Source organism: Talpa europaea (genome assembly GCF_964194135.1).
Source record: "Talpa europaea genome assembly, chromosome: 6".
Taxonomy (NCBI): domain Eukaryota; kingdom Metazoa; phylum Chordata; class Mammalia; order Eulipotyphla; family Talpidae; genus Talpa; species Talpa europaea.
Genome location: NC_140072.1, coordinates 127462157 through 127477155, shown reverse-complemented (window position 1 = coordinate 127477155; position 14999 = coordinate 127462157). Strand labels below are relative to the sequence as shown.

Here is a 14999-nt window from a genome sequence, read left to right as displayed (position 1 = left end):
CCAAACATTAGTTGTTAATAGCCAATCGCTATTGATTGGAATGGAATAAATTCCATTCTCAGGCCCAGGCAATGTTCCTGATAGCATCTGCTGTAATCTCCCTGCCCTTACTGCTTCTTCGCTCTGTATCCCACATTACAACCTGCCTATGGTCCACCTGAGCACATGCACACTCTCACGACTGGCTATACTTTGGTATCATTACCTGGCCTCCTCCTTAGAGCTTCCCCTAGTATGGACCATGATGGCTAGGCTTTGGGGTTTGAGGTCTGTTCCCAGGCCTTGCCTGTCCTGAGTATTCAAGGGAGAAAAGGGCAAATATAAGCCCTTGTGAGATTATTCAGCCATGCAATATCTACATTCTTTCAATAGTTCTTAACAGCCTCAGATTATAGGTTGGCTAAAATAAGATCCTGGATGGCACTCCTGCATTATTTATGTTCCCAAAAGATTATGTCATATAGTGAATATGCACATTAGTCACCAGATACAATGTCATTTAGCTATCTACCTATCTATCTGTAGTGTTTTAATTGAGGGAAATTGTGACACCATCCATGGGGACATTCACTTCACTGGAAGATGTAATGACCCTGAAGCATGATGATAACACAGATATAAGAAATCACATTCACTAGAATACGATACGCAACAACTCATTTCAAAATCTGTTTAAAAAATAACTCATTTAATTAAATTAAAATGTGATACTGAATGATAAAAAGATGGATACGCAAGATATTACATCCCCAACTTGAGAAAGAAAAAAGTTCCATTCAGACTGCTCATCACCTTTACATGTGCAGCAAGCAGAAATTAGATTTGATGGAATGAGAGAGAGGAAGATGATTATACACATGATAGAACTTCAGAACAATTCAATCTTGTAAATTATACAAGTCTAAAGAATTATAACCACAAATTTGTTAAAGACTTCAAAAGTCTGAAGAAAGCTCTATTGAACAAAAAGAGCAAGACTTCTTGGTAACTTTTATGATTTCTATTATCATGTCTACAGTTTTGGCTTATCTACAAGAAACCTCCATAATTTTGTATAAACATTGCTTTAAATTAATTGGTATTACTGAGAATATTCCTTTAAAAACTTACTTGTATCCAAAAGAAATGCATAATTTAAAAAGTCAATTCATATACTTTTCATTCAAGATACAGTATTTAATAGTGGGTGGGTGGAATGTGACTTTCCAGGCATAATAAGAAGAATCATATGATGGGAATATATTTTAAAAACACAATAGCATATATCTAGGAAGTTATTATTCATAATCACACCTCTTTAAAATATAAGCTTTTATAGTAACACCCCCATCTCACGCGAACGAATACCCTATTTTTAATAAATGGGAAAACTCCCGAGGTAAACACATTGGGTTCTGCTTTCATTAGATAAGACGAACATCAACTGACTATTTAGCTAATAGTTCTTTGCTAACAGCTTGAGTATTATACAAGACTCACAAAACTATTAATGGAAAACTCACAGCTCTACGCCTCCTATTTAGCAAACTCCCATCTCTTTACTATAAATTACTAACTCTAGTATAATTGCAAATCTAAATAAATTCCCTGGTGATTACAGATTACAGTCACAAATCCAAAAAGCTACAATACAATGTACTTTCTCCAGGAAAATTAATTATTCCAATTTTAGGCAGCTCAATAGTCAGAATTCAGCCACCAGCTGGCTAATACGTACAGTCTGAGCATTTACCAGCAGGCTTCTGCATTAGTAACAGCAAGATTCCATTTCACAGAAGAATACTGCAAATGCTATGTATAAATGATTCCCTCTCAAAGAGTCCTCAAGGCCTAAGTGTTTTATCCCCTTAAATGTTCAGGCTAACTTGCTCCACATGATGTCATCAGGATTAATTCTGAGGAAGGCAAACAAAAGGTGTAATGTACTCAGTGCAGAGAAATGAGAAACAGGGGTGCTAACATTTAGAATTACCACATTTGGGAGCCACAAGAAATGTATTGATCAAAGAGTTTTGGGATTGGACTTCCCAGAATGGTTCAGGCAAGTTTTTCCAAGATGTTCAGAGCGAGCCTTTCCAATACATATCACTTGGGTATGTGCAAGGTAATTCAGCTCTGTGAGACTCCAAGAAACTCTTGGTATTCCTTGATCAGATCATATTCAGGGTCACATCCAGAAGTGAGAGGGCAGACATCATCCACACCGAGGGGTTGTTGTGTGGTGTCATCTCCTCCCCATCTTGTGTCTCCTGGACACTCAGGACTGCTAGCTCAGTATATGTGTTCGCCTGGTTGACTCCATTACTTTAGAATGAACAACCATGTAAATTCTCCATATATATGTTACTAAATTGTATGCTTTTCTCTTACTAATTTGATATAATCTGTTTGCTTGTACAGTCTCGGAAGAATGCAGACATTTGGGATACTGTCTCCCTGTACTCCAACAGGGTCAAGTGGCTTCATTCCATCTTTCCAAAATTGGAGAGTCAAGGAGAAAAATGAGATTTCTCAGACTCTCAATTACCAGAGAGAAGCAGATCCTGGATTATAGGCTGGGACCCTTAGTCGAAGTTAGCCTCCATTTACAACATGAGATTAACTAATGCCTAGGACTGTCTGCTACTTCAGAATTTACTAAACTGCACTAAGATATTTTATGATTTCAATGTGGATTAAAACTATTTGACATATGAATTTTATGGCTTGCAAATTATACATTAATAAAACTTTAAAAAATCAATGGGATGTTATATGTAAGATGGATGAATAAAAGATTATGATAGATGACATATAGTAAAAAATAAAGAATTTGGGTGGTGGGTTTAGAAATGTTCACTGAAAAACGCCTTCAATTTTTCTGTAATGTTTGAATTTTTTCTTGATGAAGTTTTGGGGATGAATAAAAAGAGAATGGACAACTGCCTACAACTTTTTCCTAAATGGTTCTAAAAAACAAGGTACATGGGATAAAACAATAATGATGGGGGAAGATGAGTGAGGAATACAGGGGAACTCTCTGGTGGCTGTTCAAACCATCAAATTAACATCCCACACAAATTGGTAGGAGAAAACTGTAACTTTGAAATTGTTTTGAAATAAAGAGTCAACAAAGGGGAAATGTTTGGCAGATGGTAGTGTCTTAAGGGTCTTTATTTTTTTAGGGGAATTATGTTATCTTAATATCATCCTGAGGTGAATGACCTCATGCTCTCTCTACCACAGTGCATCTCCCGACTCTTCCCTCAAACACACATGGTGTGGTTCTGTTTATGAAATCAACCTCTCTCTCTCTCCCACTCTCTCTCTCTCTCTCTCTTACACACACACACACACCCACACACCCCCCCCCCACACACACACAGAGACTTGGAGGAAAGTTATGAGAAAGACAGAACTCCCCAAAATGTTCAGAATGTGCCTTCCAAGACATGACACCTTGGCATGTGAATTATTTTGAGTTCAGATCCATCAAGGCCCTGGGGCTTTAAGAGAAACTTTTATTAATATCTGAACCATTAGAAAAACAGAGATTGTGGTCTGGATGCAGATTTAGAGATGCAGATTTAGAGATTCCAGAAATAAACTCTTTTCTCTGACAAACCTATTATTTGGCAGGGCAACATGTAGTTACGGAGCATCTGGGTTTTGTCAAATAAGTCACCATCCTCCGGCCTTGAAGCCCCAGGTCTCTATTCCAGTTCTTAACTCAGGATAAAAAGAGGGCTCCCTGGTGGGGCAAGGGGTTACGTCTCAGCATCATGAAGCTATCCGCTGTCAGCAGCCACTGCGGACATGAGTTCGATGAGCTCATGTTCATCAAGCTACACTACATGGCACAGCAGACCTCTCCTGTCTCCCCGTTGCTTCCCTCAGAAGCAGTGTATTTCAGTCACTACGCCTGCTCTGTTCCCCACTCTGTCTCTGGTGAATCCTCTCAACCCCTCTGCCCCCCACACCTCTGGCCTGCACCCTAGCTCATGCATGCATAAATCAATAAATCTTTTAAAAAACCTATGAATAAAAACCTGTGGCTGTTATATTTACTCTAGAATTTACAACCAGGTAGATTCTCCATATGTATGTTATTCAATCTATTCATTTCTTCCTCCTAATCTTTCTGATGTTAATTTTGATTGTTGGGGCTGAACAGAGAGAGAACCAAAAAAGTGAGTTCTTCTTGTTCCCTCAGTTATTTGGGCAAAAAGGTCAATCGATGGGGGCAAAATTTCTAATGGAATGTATTGCGTAAGTATCCATAACCATATGCACACTCTCAATGGTCACTCTTTCTTTAAATTTACCAGAAGTTGTTTGTTGTTGTTTAATGTGGAGTTGGAAAGTTGAATTTTCCTCTGAGGGCAGTTTGATCAAAAAAAAAAAAAAAAACTTTAATATCTTGTTATGTAAAACTGAAGCAAAGATCCTTTTCTGGATTCCAGAGGCAGGAATCAAGGAGGCAAGAGAATCTCAAGATTATGGGTGGAGACTCATCTTCTTGAGCTAAATTTTCTGGGGTTTTTAACATCACCTACTGTCTTCCTATTTCTTTGCCTAAAGGACAGGATCTGAAATTCCAGTAGATAAGAGAAGAGAAGCTTTTTAATTTTTGTTTTTAAATATTTATTTACCTATGCATATAAGAGCTGGGATGCAGGCCAGAGATGTGGGGGTTGAGAGGATTCACCAGAGACAGAGTGGGGAACAGAAGAGGCCAATCTACTGAAAAACACTGCTGAAGGGAGCAGCAGGTGAGACAGGAGAGGTCTGCTGCGTCAGGTGGGTCAGCTCCTTGGCCGGGGATCGAACTCATGCTTCAGTGGCTGTGGATAGCTTTATAGTGCTGTGTCTTAACCCCTTGTGCCACCAGGGAGGCCCATAGATAAGAGAAGTTAAAAGAAGGTCCTTCAGGGATGATACTCCATCCAGGCCTGCTGGGCAATAAGCTTTGGAGAGTGTGAGGTGGTAGATACCTTTCGAGGATGGCTTGTGGAAATGTGTGGTGAGTTCCCAAAACATTTGTGAAGCTGTGTAAAGCATTCAGGTCTGGATTTAGTGTGTAGGCCACACCTAAGTTTGGACCTGTGCCCATCCTCAGGCGAGGAACTTAGGAAAGTCCTCCTAGTCTGAGAGAAACCCTTGCTTGAGGCATTAAGAAGGGACATGTAGGGAGGTAAATCTTCCCATAAACCTTAGAAAATGAACTTCTAGTGGTCAGGGAGCAAAGGGAAGTTGGTCCCTCACATAAGACAGATAAGATATCTCAGCGAGTTGCAAAGCATAAAAACATATCCTGGCTAACCCGAGAATCAACATGATTTTCCACAAAAATATGGCATTGTGGACTTTCTTTCAGTCCTTAAATTAAACAAAGATATTAGTGCTGAGAGAAGTCTCACCGTTTATCTAGGTAATTTCACTTTACAGATATAATAAGAGCCGATACCACGTTTGTATTGCTTATGGGCCAGATGTTGTTCTATGCCCTACAAATATATTAGCTCTCATAATTCTTCTAACAGCTTTGTGATATAAGAATCATGATCTTCCCCATTTGATATGTGACAAAACTGAGACACAGAAGTATGTCACATGCCCAGTTGCACATCTAGTATGTCAAAGATAAGAGAGTGAGACCCAAGCAGGCTAAATCACTTACCCAAGTACCCTTGATGGGGGAAGACAGAAGGTAAATGGGGTGGAAGTGATTAAAGAGTCTTTAAACCAGCTATGGAATCAGAGGTGGGGGGCAGAAATGACTGTCAGCAGTAAAGAAAACCCAATCCCAAAGGGATAGAATTACTTTATGGCAAAATGCAGCTGGGCTCTGGGACAGCCATTTGTGTCCATGCAAACATCTTTCCCTTAATAAACTTGTCAAAAGACACTGAACAGAGACGCTGATGGATTCATCAGAGGGCCACAAGAACTTGTCACACTGAACCCCAACATACTCAGCATCCTACTTGTGATCCAGACCAAAAAAGCAGGTCTACCGTCCATGAATCTGATTCTGTCTCAAATATCAGAGGACACCTATTTACCCCATGATGGAAACATAATAACCTCATGTCTGCAAACCCATAAATGCCATCATGAAACAGCCACATGCACAAATGTCATTTTCCAAGAATCCCCGATATGCAGCCCTGGTAATTTTGTAAGAATGAAGGAAGCCATACCATTGTAGTGCAGAAAATTTCAATGTAGCATGCAAGTTATAAAATTCATCTTTTATTGTGGGAAGGTTCTGGAATTTTCAAAATGTTCTTATGCATGCAGCTTAGTGATTACTATAATTACATGAGACAGAGGAAGAAATAAGGGAAACTGAAGGCAGAAATATTCATTCTATATTGTGCTTCGTTGAAGAGTCTGTGGCAGTGGAAAGACAAATGTACTTCTTTTTCTAGAACAAATGACACACTGTTTTCCTTCTCTTCATTTTAAAAGGAACTGCTGGTATGGCGTAGGCCTGGTATGTGCACTGGTTGACATGCATTCTAAATTTCTTTTTCTTCCTTAATTTGGAGAAATAAAAGGTAATTTGGAAGCGTTCTCCCATACATTTGCAATGTAATGATGCATCTACGTTTATGTATTTAATCATGGCCTTTATGATCTTTCAAAATGATAAAAGGAAACCAGAAATATTAAGATATAGAAATGCTAGGGATATAATAGTCACAGTAAAAATTTGTTTTATTATTGAGTTTCTGAGAGGGTATACAATTTCCCCGCATCTCAGATAGCACTGAGCAACGTAATTTCAGCATCTAAAACACTGCTGATACTCTGCAATGCTGGGTCAAAATGAAAAGACTAACTCTTTCTGTCTAGCTGAATGGCTTCTTTTTGTCAGGCTGAGCAAATCTCAAGAAAGTCTCAACTATCATTATATAACATCAAAAGTTTTTTTTTGCTCGTTTTTTTTTTTTTCCCCTACAGAACACACAGTGGACCAAATGAACATTAATATCCTAGACTTCCTTGTCAACCTTTACCCTTTCTGATAAAAAAAGAGATTTTTAAGAGGAGAAAAAAAAAGTTGAAATGTAATTGTCATTTTCTATTTTTGATTGTATTTGAAACAGTCCTAAAATTACTCAAAACATGCTGTCAAAAAATGACATCAAGTGATGGAAGTAAAAACAAAAAATTTTTTCCTGGCAGCATGAACACATTTTCCCAGAGTTGAAGTGCTAATCTCTGATATAAAAAGTATTTTCAGGACCTTTTGTTTTTCATTAATAACATGTTCAAGAGCTATTTAAATTTTAATGTTCTGAAGATAAATATACTTATTTGGGACTGCAATTTTCTAGGTTTTTGGTCATAGAACCTCTTTAGACTTTAGAGTTTTATCATGAACCCCAGGAAGTTTTCCTATATGTAGGCTATATTGTTTCAGAAATTACAACACAGTGATATTTAAGAGATGAATAGGCGATAATAATGCATTTCATTTCCCTTCAAAGCGATGGTGTCATATACGCTCACAGACTCTCGAAAATTCTACTACATACTTTTGGGCAAATGAGAATGCTATAGAATTAGTATGAAATTCATTTTGATCTTGAAGAACTACTGAAAAATGGCCTCTGTAACCTGAAAACATCCCCGGATAAGATTTTGAGAAGGGCTATTCAGTGTATAATTATCATCTTCAATTTAAAACCAAAGTATTGAAAGTGAGTGTATTAGTCACCTCAAGAAAGAAAGATGTCCAACCCCACTCCACCCCAAGGAAGCTTTGTTTCTTTGATGCTGTTGTCATCTCAAAATAATCATTGATACATAAGTACTTGACTCCTGAGAGAAACATGACTGGCTATTCGTTATTTTTCTATCAACTTTCTTTCTCCCCTTTCAAAATAGAACTTCTGAACTGCAGTGAGGCATACAATATGGCCACCCAACTTAAGATTGCCTGTCCCACACTTCTTTGTGCCTCAGTGAGGTCACATGACGAAGACCGGATAACTGGATTCTGAATAGACGTGCACCACTGCTCTGCTGGGCCTTTCAAAGGCCTGGGAGTCACTCATGCTGGTTGAGAGGTAAAATATGGTGGCCACAAGTTTAGGACATCAGAACTGCCCATCAGATCCAGCCTCCTGTCTCTTAGTTTGTAACAACTATAAGACTGTCCAGGTATTGAAAAGACAGGCTTATTTTGTACACACGTGTGCGTGCGCGCGCGCACACACACACACACACACATTGTATACTGTTTTAATTAAAAACAAATGTGAGGTAACACGGCACATATACCACATAGTATATGATTCAGAGGTACAGGAACTACATGTACCTCCACTGTCTATGCTACTTTTAAGATACACTCAAAGCCAATCAGCGGGATCAAATGCAGGAGATGGAGCTTTAGAAGAAGGGATATGTAGTGTTCAGTACATTATTAGTAATGCACTAATAATTTAGATAATTAAAACCTGTACTCTAAAAATGCGCAGAATCCCAGCAACAAAATCTTTGAGTATGTGGGGGGGTGAAAGGGGGAGTATAAATATAGCAGAATCACTGAGAGTGACACCCCTAATTTGTCCAATCTCATCGTGTTATCTGGAATGCCCTTCACCATTCAATAGATTAAAGCGCCTATTAAAGTGTGACTGTTACAGCCCTTAACATTATGTCACTAGCACCCTAAGACATCAAGCTTTCTGGTGCAGAAATATGGGATCTTTTCTGAACAAATTAAAAAACACTTATTGAGGAAAACGCCCTAGCCCATTTAGATGTTTGCTGGAGGCCGCCTCTATGAGAGGGCAGCCTGACTACCCAAGCTTGACTAAGTTTGGTTTCCACTGGTCCTGGTATGGTAGGTGAACCCCACCTGCAGCTCTGTTCTACAGTAAACACGGCCTAGAAGGAACTTCTCCCCAGCAGCAGGGCTGGGGCCCAGCAGAGGCTCCCAGACCTCAGTTTCTTCCTGTCATGCCCAAGGGTCAGCCACCTTCAGAAACCAGAAAAATTTTAGACAAATATATAGAGTAATTTACCAAGGCAATATTTGCAGTTTAAAGGTGTGCTTTTGAGACTAAGGTTATGTTCTCTCTATGGAGTGGGTAATGTAGCAGCTTTTAAAGAATGCATTCTATTAATAAAGTCCAAAACGAGCAACCCTATGCCAGTTTTCAAATTTTAATTTGAGTCCTAAATGTCTCTTAAGTCTAGACATTTAGGAACCACGGTGATAAAGCACACAGTTTCTCTGTTTGCTTCCTAATTTTGAATCTATGACTAGGCCGTCTGCCCTACCTTAGTGCCTCTATTCAGAATTCTAAAACTTTAGCAAATGTGGTTTTGGAGAATTAGTGGTGACGAACATTTGATAGAGCTTTATTAGTGGTAAAAGGATTTTCACCCATTTTCTGTTCTTTAAAACTCAAAGCTGGCGAGTCCATCTAAAGAATGACACTGATCCTTGATTCTTAAGCACCACTCAAGAAACCACACACACCTGAGCCCTCGCTTTCTGAAACCCCAGAAAAATAAAATGTTTTAGCGTCAATATAGTATGAAGTCACTGATTTCCACTGATATATCATGTCCAAACACCCACTGGGGCAGTGGTGCTCAATGTGAATAATAAAAAGTCTTATTAACTTTGTTTCACTTCACAGTACTTTCTGTCAAGGATCTGCCTCTCCTCATGAACTGGTAAACCCCTTACCCTGAGAGGAAAGATGGTGTGAAACTTGACACATCTTTTTTGTTCAGGCTCCCCGGGGGCACATGGGAAATTAGGGATACAGTTGCTGTGACTCTCTCCTGACTTTTAATTTTTTTTTAATGCCTAGTGTTTTTCAGTTATTATATTTTTTTAAAGTTTTATTGATTTTCTACTAGTTTACAAAATGATATAATTTTGGGAGTACAAAGTCACACCTCCACCTGGGCACGATACTCACTCAGCCCAGAAAAAACTTCTGAACAGAATTTTTTTCTATATTGCTGCCTACAGTTATTTTTTTAAATAATACATTGAGGTGCTTTTTTTTCATATAGTAATGTATGAAGATAATTCTAATCCTGACTTTGTCATTCATAAGAATAAACTACAGGGCCTCCCTAGTGGCCCAGGGGTTAAAGACACAGCATTATCAAGCTATCACCAGCCTGCCAGCCACTGCAGCACAAGTTCGATCCCCAGCCAGGGAGTGGACACACATGGCACAGCAGACCTCTCCTGTCTTGCCCGCTACTCCCCTCAGCAGTGTATTTCAGTAGAAACACCTGTTCTGCTACTCACTCAATCTGGTGAATCCTCTCAACCTTACGCACCTCAACTGTACCCCCAGCTCCTGTATGCATAAATAAATAAATCTTAGGGAAAAAAAAAAAGAATAAACTGCAGGAGTAGTGCTTGCCTGAGCTCAGTGTTTTTAATCTCTTGAAAGGCAGAGCAATAGCTATGCTTGGAGAGAAACATGTTCTGGGTTACCAGTGTATCCCTAGAATGTACTGTACCTCAGTTTTCTGAAAATTTGGTCCTGAATAGGGAGATCAAAATGAAACATGATTTCAATATGTGGACTTGGGACTCATCCACATTAATTTATACATAGTGTAACTTTTAATATCATACAAAATTGGGGTAGGGTCAGGTTACATCCCGTCTAATATCATACAGAGATTCCTTTTCCTTCATTCTCACCAAAAGTAGTTGTTTCCAGTCTGATAAGGATCAGTCATGACTCAAGTAGTCAAAATATGGAAGCACCCTAAGTCCCCAAAATCAGATGAGTAGAGTAAGAAGATATATACACAATGGAATACTACTCAGTGATCAAAAAGATAAACTCAAGCCATTTGTGGCAACATGGATGAAAAAGGTGGGGATGATTCTTAGCGAAATCAGTTGAAAGACACTGACCATGACCGGATGGTGTTACTCATATGTGGAATTTAGAGAAACCAAAGAAAGATCAGATAAAGCTCAACTCAAAACTAACCCTTGAAAACTGACTATGGAACTGATCCATCAAAAGAGGGGAAAAGTAGGAGGCAGGATAAGCATAAAGTGGGGGGTTGGAGCACATGGGCTGTGGTCCTGGACTATGGGTGCTTTCAGTGGTGGGTGCACTATGATAATAGCACCTAAAGGGAGGGATCCTATACTTTCAAAATACAAACCAGTATTACCTGAAAATTATTCCTCCAGCTTACTAAATATGTTTTTTTCCTCAAAATTAAAACTAAAAACCAATTATAGTGGCTGAAAATTACTTATTTTTCTTCTTCAGAGAGCTCAAAATTTTAATGTAACAAATTCTCTTGCTTCTTTAAGTGATATAAAAACCCAAAACACTTTTGCATTTAATTACATAGTAAGTTATACATTCAGAACAATACCCTTTGTAAAAATGATATTTTCATGCTATGCCTAGATGCTGGCTGGTGGGATTTCTATTTAAATGCAGATTATTATAACTTAAAGCCTCTCTGACTTGACTATAAATAGGAGCTAAACTATGATTTACATTTAATTATAAATGAAAAATTTCACTTCAAAGATAAACTAATGTTAAAATCAGAAAAATGCCAGCTAGTGCAGAATGAAATGACAATGTTTTGTTTGTTTTCAGAAAATGGTCATAGTTGAATGTATGTTTCACAAAGGTATAGATGTTTGTCTGTTTTGCTCTCACATGCATCCATAGCAACTGACACATAATAGGCGCTCAATAAGTACCCATTAAAAGAATAAGAGACTTAAAAGCCAGGTAAGAGGTGATGTCAACACTCTAACTTCTGCCCTGGGTATAATGTAATCTTCGCAAGTTGTCTGTGCTCTCTTTGTTTGCTAAATACATCTGCTACATCTGGAACTTTTTTTAAAGAATATTTGTTGGCAGTATAATATATAAGAAATGAAAAGCAAAAAGTTAAAAATTTTCCTTTTAGATCTTCTAAAATATTGAGATAGTGCAAGCAAAGTGGAACCCTGCTTGTATTCACAAGCAAGTTTTTTAATAGTTGATAATGAGAACATGGAGAGAGTTTGAGGGAAAATTATGACATAGTTAAAACAGTTAAGACTTCCAACTTTTACTTCCAATGTATTAAAAAGAAAGATGGCAGTCCTGTGTGGCTTTATAGGGATGGGAGGAGGGAGGGAGAGAGGGAGGGGGAGAGAGAGAGAGAGAGAGCACTTTCTCCATCATGTGAGAATATGGAGAAGGCAGCTATGTGCAAACCCATAAGAGTCCTCACTGACATTGAAGCCTTCCAAACCTTACTCTGACGCTCTCCAGCCTCCAAGAAGAGTGAGATAATATATTTCTGTATTTCGAGTCACCCAGTCTATGATATTTATTATGGCAGCCCACCCTAAGACTTAATAAACCTCCAACTATTTTAAATTTCCTCTAAAAACCTTATGAAACTTAATTGCAGGTCTTAACCAAGTCTCTTTCCTCATCAATTCCTTCCCAATCTCTCTCTCTCTCTCTCTCTCTCTCTCTCTCTCTCTCTCTCACACACACACACAAATCAAATAACAGAAAGCCCTGTATCTCAGATTGTAATTTCAAGCCTAGTTGCAACAGCTTTATAAATAAAACAAGAATTAAGCCTCCTCTATTAGTTTATGCACATTATTTTCCCACACCTGAGAATTTTTTTTTCTTTCTTTCTTTCTTTCTTTTTTTTCTTTCTTTCTTTTTTTTTTTAGCAGGAAGGAGACTCTACAACATATTCCTGGACAATCTTTGGGCTTCCTGTGAATTCAGAATTCTTCAGTCTCCACCTCACAGACATGAGTTTTGCCCAAAGAACTGGGCAGAGTCACAGCAACATGATCACACACCTTGTACTTCCGTAAAATTCCAAAAGTGAGCGAATTTTCTGCAGTTAGATGAGAAAACTCTCCTTTTCATTCCCTACTTCCCTGCTCCACATTTTCCTTTGCATCAGAGTCCAGGGCATTTTGGGAGGGTAAGCAAAGTGAGTGGACCTGAGAATACTTGACATTTGGGTTCAGTAAGACAGATTTCTGCAGCTCCCCATAATTTCAGGATGAAATTAAACTATTTTTAGTGGTCTCAATGTTCAAATGACATTCTAGAACAATCCCAGTCCACCAGATTCATGTCATAAAGGGTCCAGGCTAGAGATGCAGGCACTTGTCCTACAGAATTCAGTTACAAAAGTGTATGGTAGTTGAGGAGGGGAGATGTAATTCAAATGCTAAAGTTCACCTGTGGAAAATTTGTCTAATCTTGAGGTAAGGTATGGAATTGTACACAGGAAATTTTGTTCTTAATTAAATCTAATTTCAAAAGACTCACCTGTCTAGAATATACTCAATAATGCTATATATACAATGATAAATGCAAATGTATCCTTTCTCTCTTAATACAAATTACATGAAATTAAACTTAGCAGAGTTTCTGCTTTGAAGGCCTAAGTGTGCAGCCTATAAACATGATGTGGGCTGGTGAAGTTATGTTTGATTGTACCTGAATGGTACTCACCAATAATGAATTTTGAAGCCAAAAGAAATTTTTATTAACTATTAATAATAAAAGAGAAATTTCAATCTCCCATGTTACAGGAGACACGGTATTTACTTCCACTCTGTATAAAAATATTACAAAACATGCCATAAGAAAATGCTAAAAACAAGCATATAATCAAAAATGTAAAGAAAAAAATGAATTATACATATGTGCTAAGCAGTTATGTAGAAAACATTTCTCCAGATTGTGATCCTCTTTCTTTAATATGCCACAATTTCTCCATTCATTCTAAATAATCCACTAAACATGAAATTGTATGTTTTTATTTGCTATAAATTCTATTTTTTTGATTAAAAAAGGAACACCTCCTATTCCTTTTAAATATGCTTCAAGCCTCACAAACTTGGATATACCACTGAGCAAATGATCTGATGTCACCAGAAAATTTTTTGACATTAATATGACTTAATTAAGTGTGCATTCTCACTATTAAAAAATGCACAGAAGCAGCTGTGAGTTCACAACACACTAAACAAAAGAGACAACACAAACCACATTGTTCTTTCAGTCAGGTTACAGATGATGGGAAAATACATGCATGTTAAGCTGAGTTAATGGCAGGTCTGATATCAGGAGCATGTTTATCACTGATTCAGTGAAGACTCTAACAAATGTGTGTGCATTTCAGCTACTGGTCTTGATCTAGGTGATTGGTTAAGTAAAGGAGAAGTAAAATAAATCACCAGCAATTCTCAGAAGCTTTGTGGATTTCAGACTCCCTTAAAATAGGGCAAGTGGCTCTGATCTCGAGAAGGCATGCAGCTCAAAAATGACATTAAGCCGATTGATTTTTAAATTTTATCCTGCAAACCAAAAGCTCCCAGGAGATGCAATATTCCACAGAAGTCATGGATGATAGTCATCAAAACCTAAACTCAGCTTTCAGAGACGTATATGGAGTAGAGGCCACTCTAGGTTAAGAAACAGTCATTTCTTCTGCTTATTAGAAGACATTGAGAAGGCAGGAATAGATGGGGATTAGAAAAAAAAAAAAAAAAACCCTCAACACTATGAACTGGGGCTTTGGTTAAAACAGTCATTCCCAAAGAATGTCTGAGGCACTCAAGGCTGGAACTTCCTAGGGATGCAAATTCTCAGGTCGCAGCACAGACAGGCCTACTGAATCAGAACCTCTAGGGGTGAGGACCAGGTAGATGCATTTTAACCAGTTCAAAAAGTGATTCAGATACTATACTTGGGTTTGAGAATCACTGAATTGAAGAATGGCATGAAATAATGTCTTCCTAGATCACCCAACCATACAGTTTGAAATTCTGCCTTAACAGACAAGTCACACTTCTTTCTAACACTTTCTTGGTTAAAAGAAGTGTATTAAACATTTTCCAGAGCTTGTTATTACATGCAAACTACCTTTGGGGAAAATCAATTTGATATTAAAAAAAATAAAACTGCTGCCCCTAAACATTATGCTAATTGACAGAAATCAGATAT

At 38.0% G+C, this 14999-nt stretch overlaps 1 protein-coding gene across 2 annotated transcripts in view; it reads right to left on the bottom strand.

Moving 5' to 3' along the window:
* GPC6 (glypican 6) overlaps nucleotides 1-14999 on the bottom strand; it is a gene marked incomplete at its 3' end in the record, with an annotated part of 1013029 nt that overhangs the window by 700630 nt on the left and 297400 nt on the right. The gene's annotated exons all lie outside the window — the stretch shown is intronic.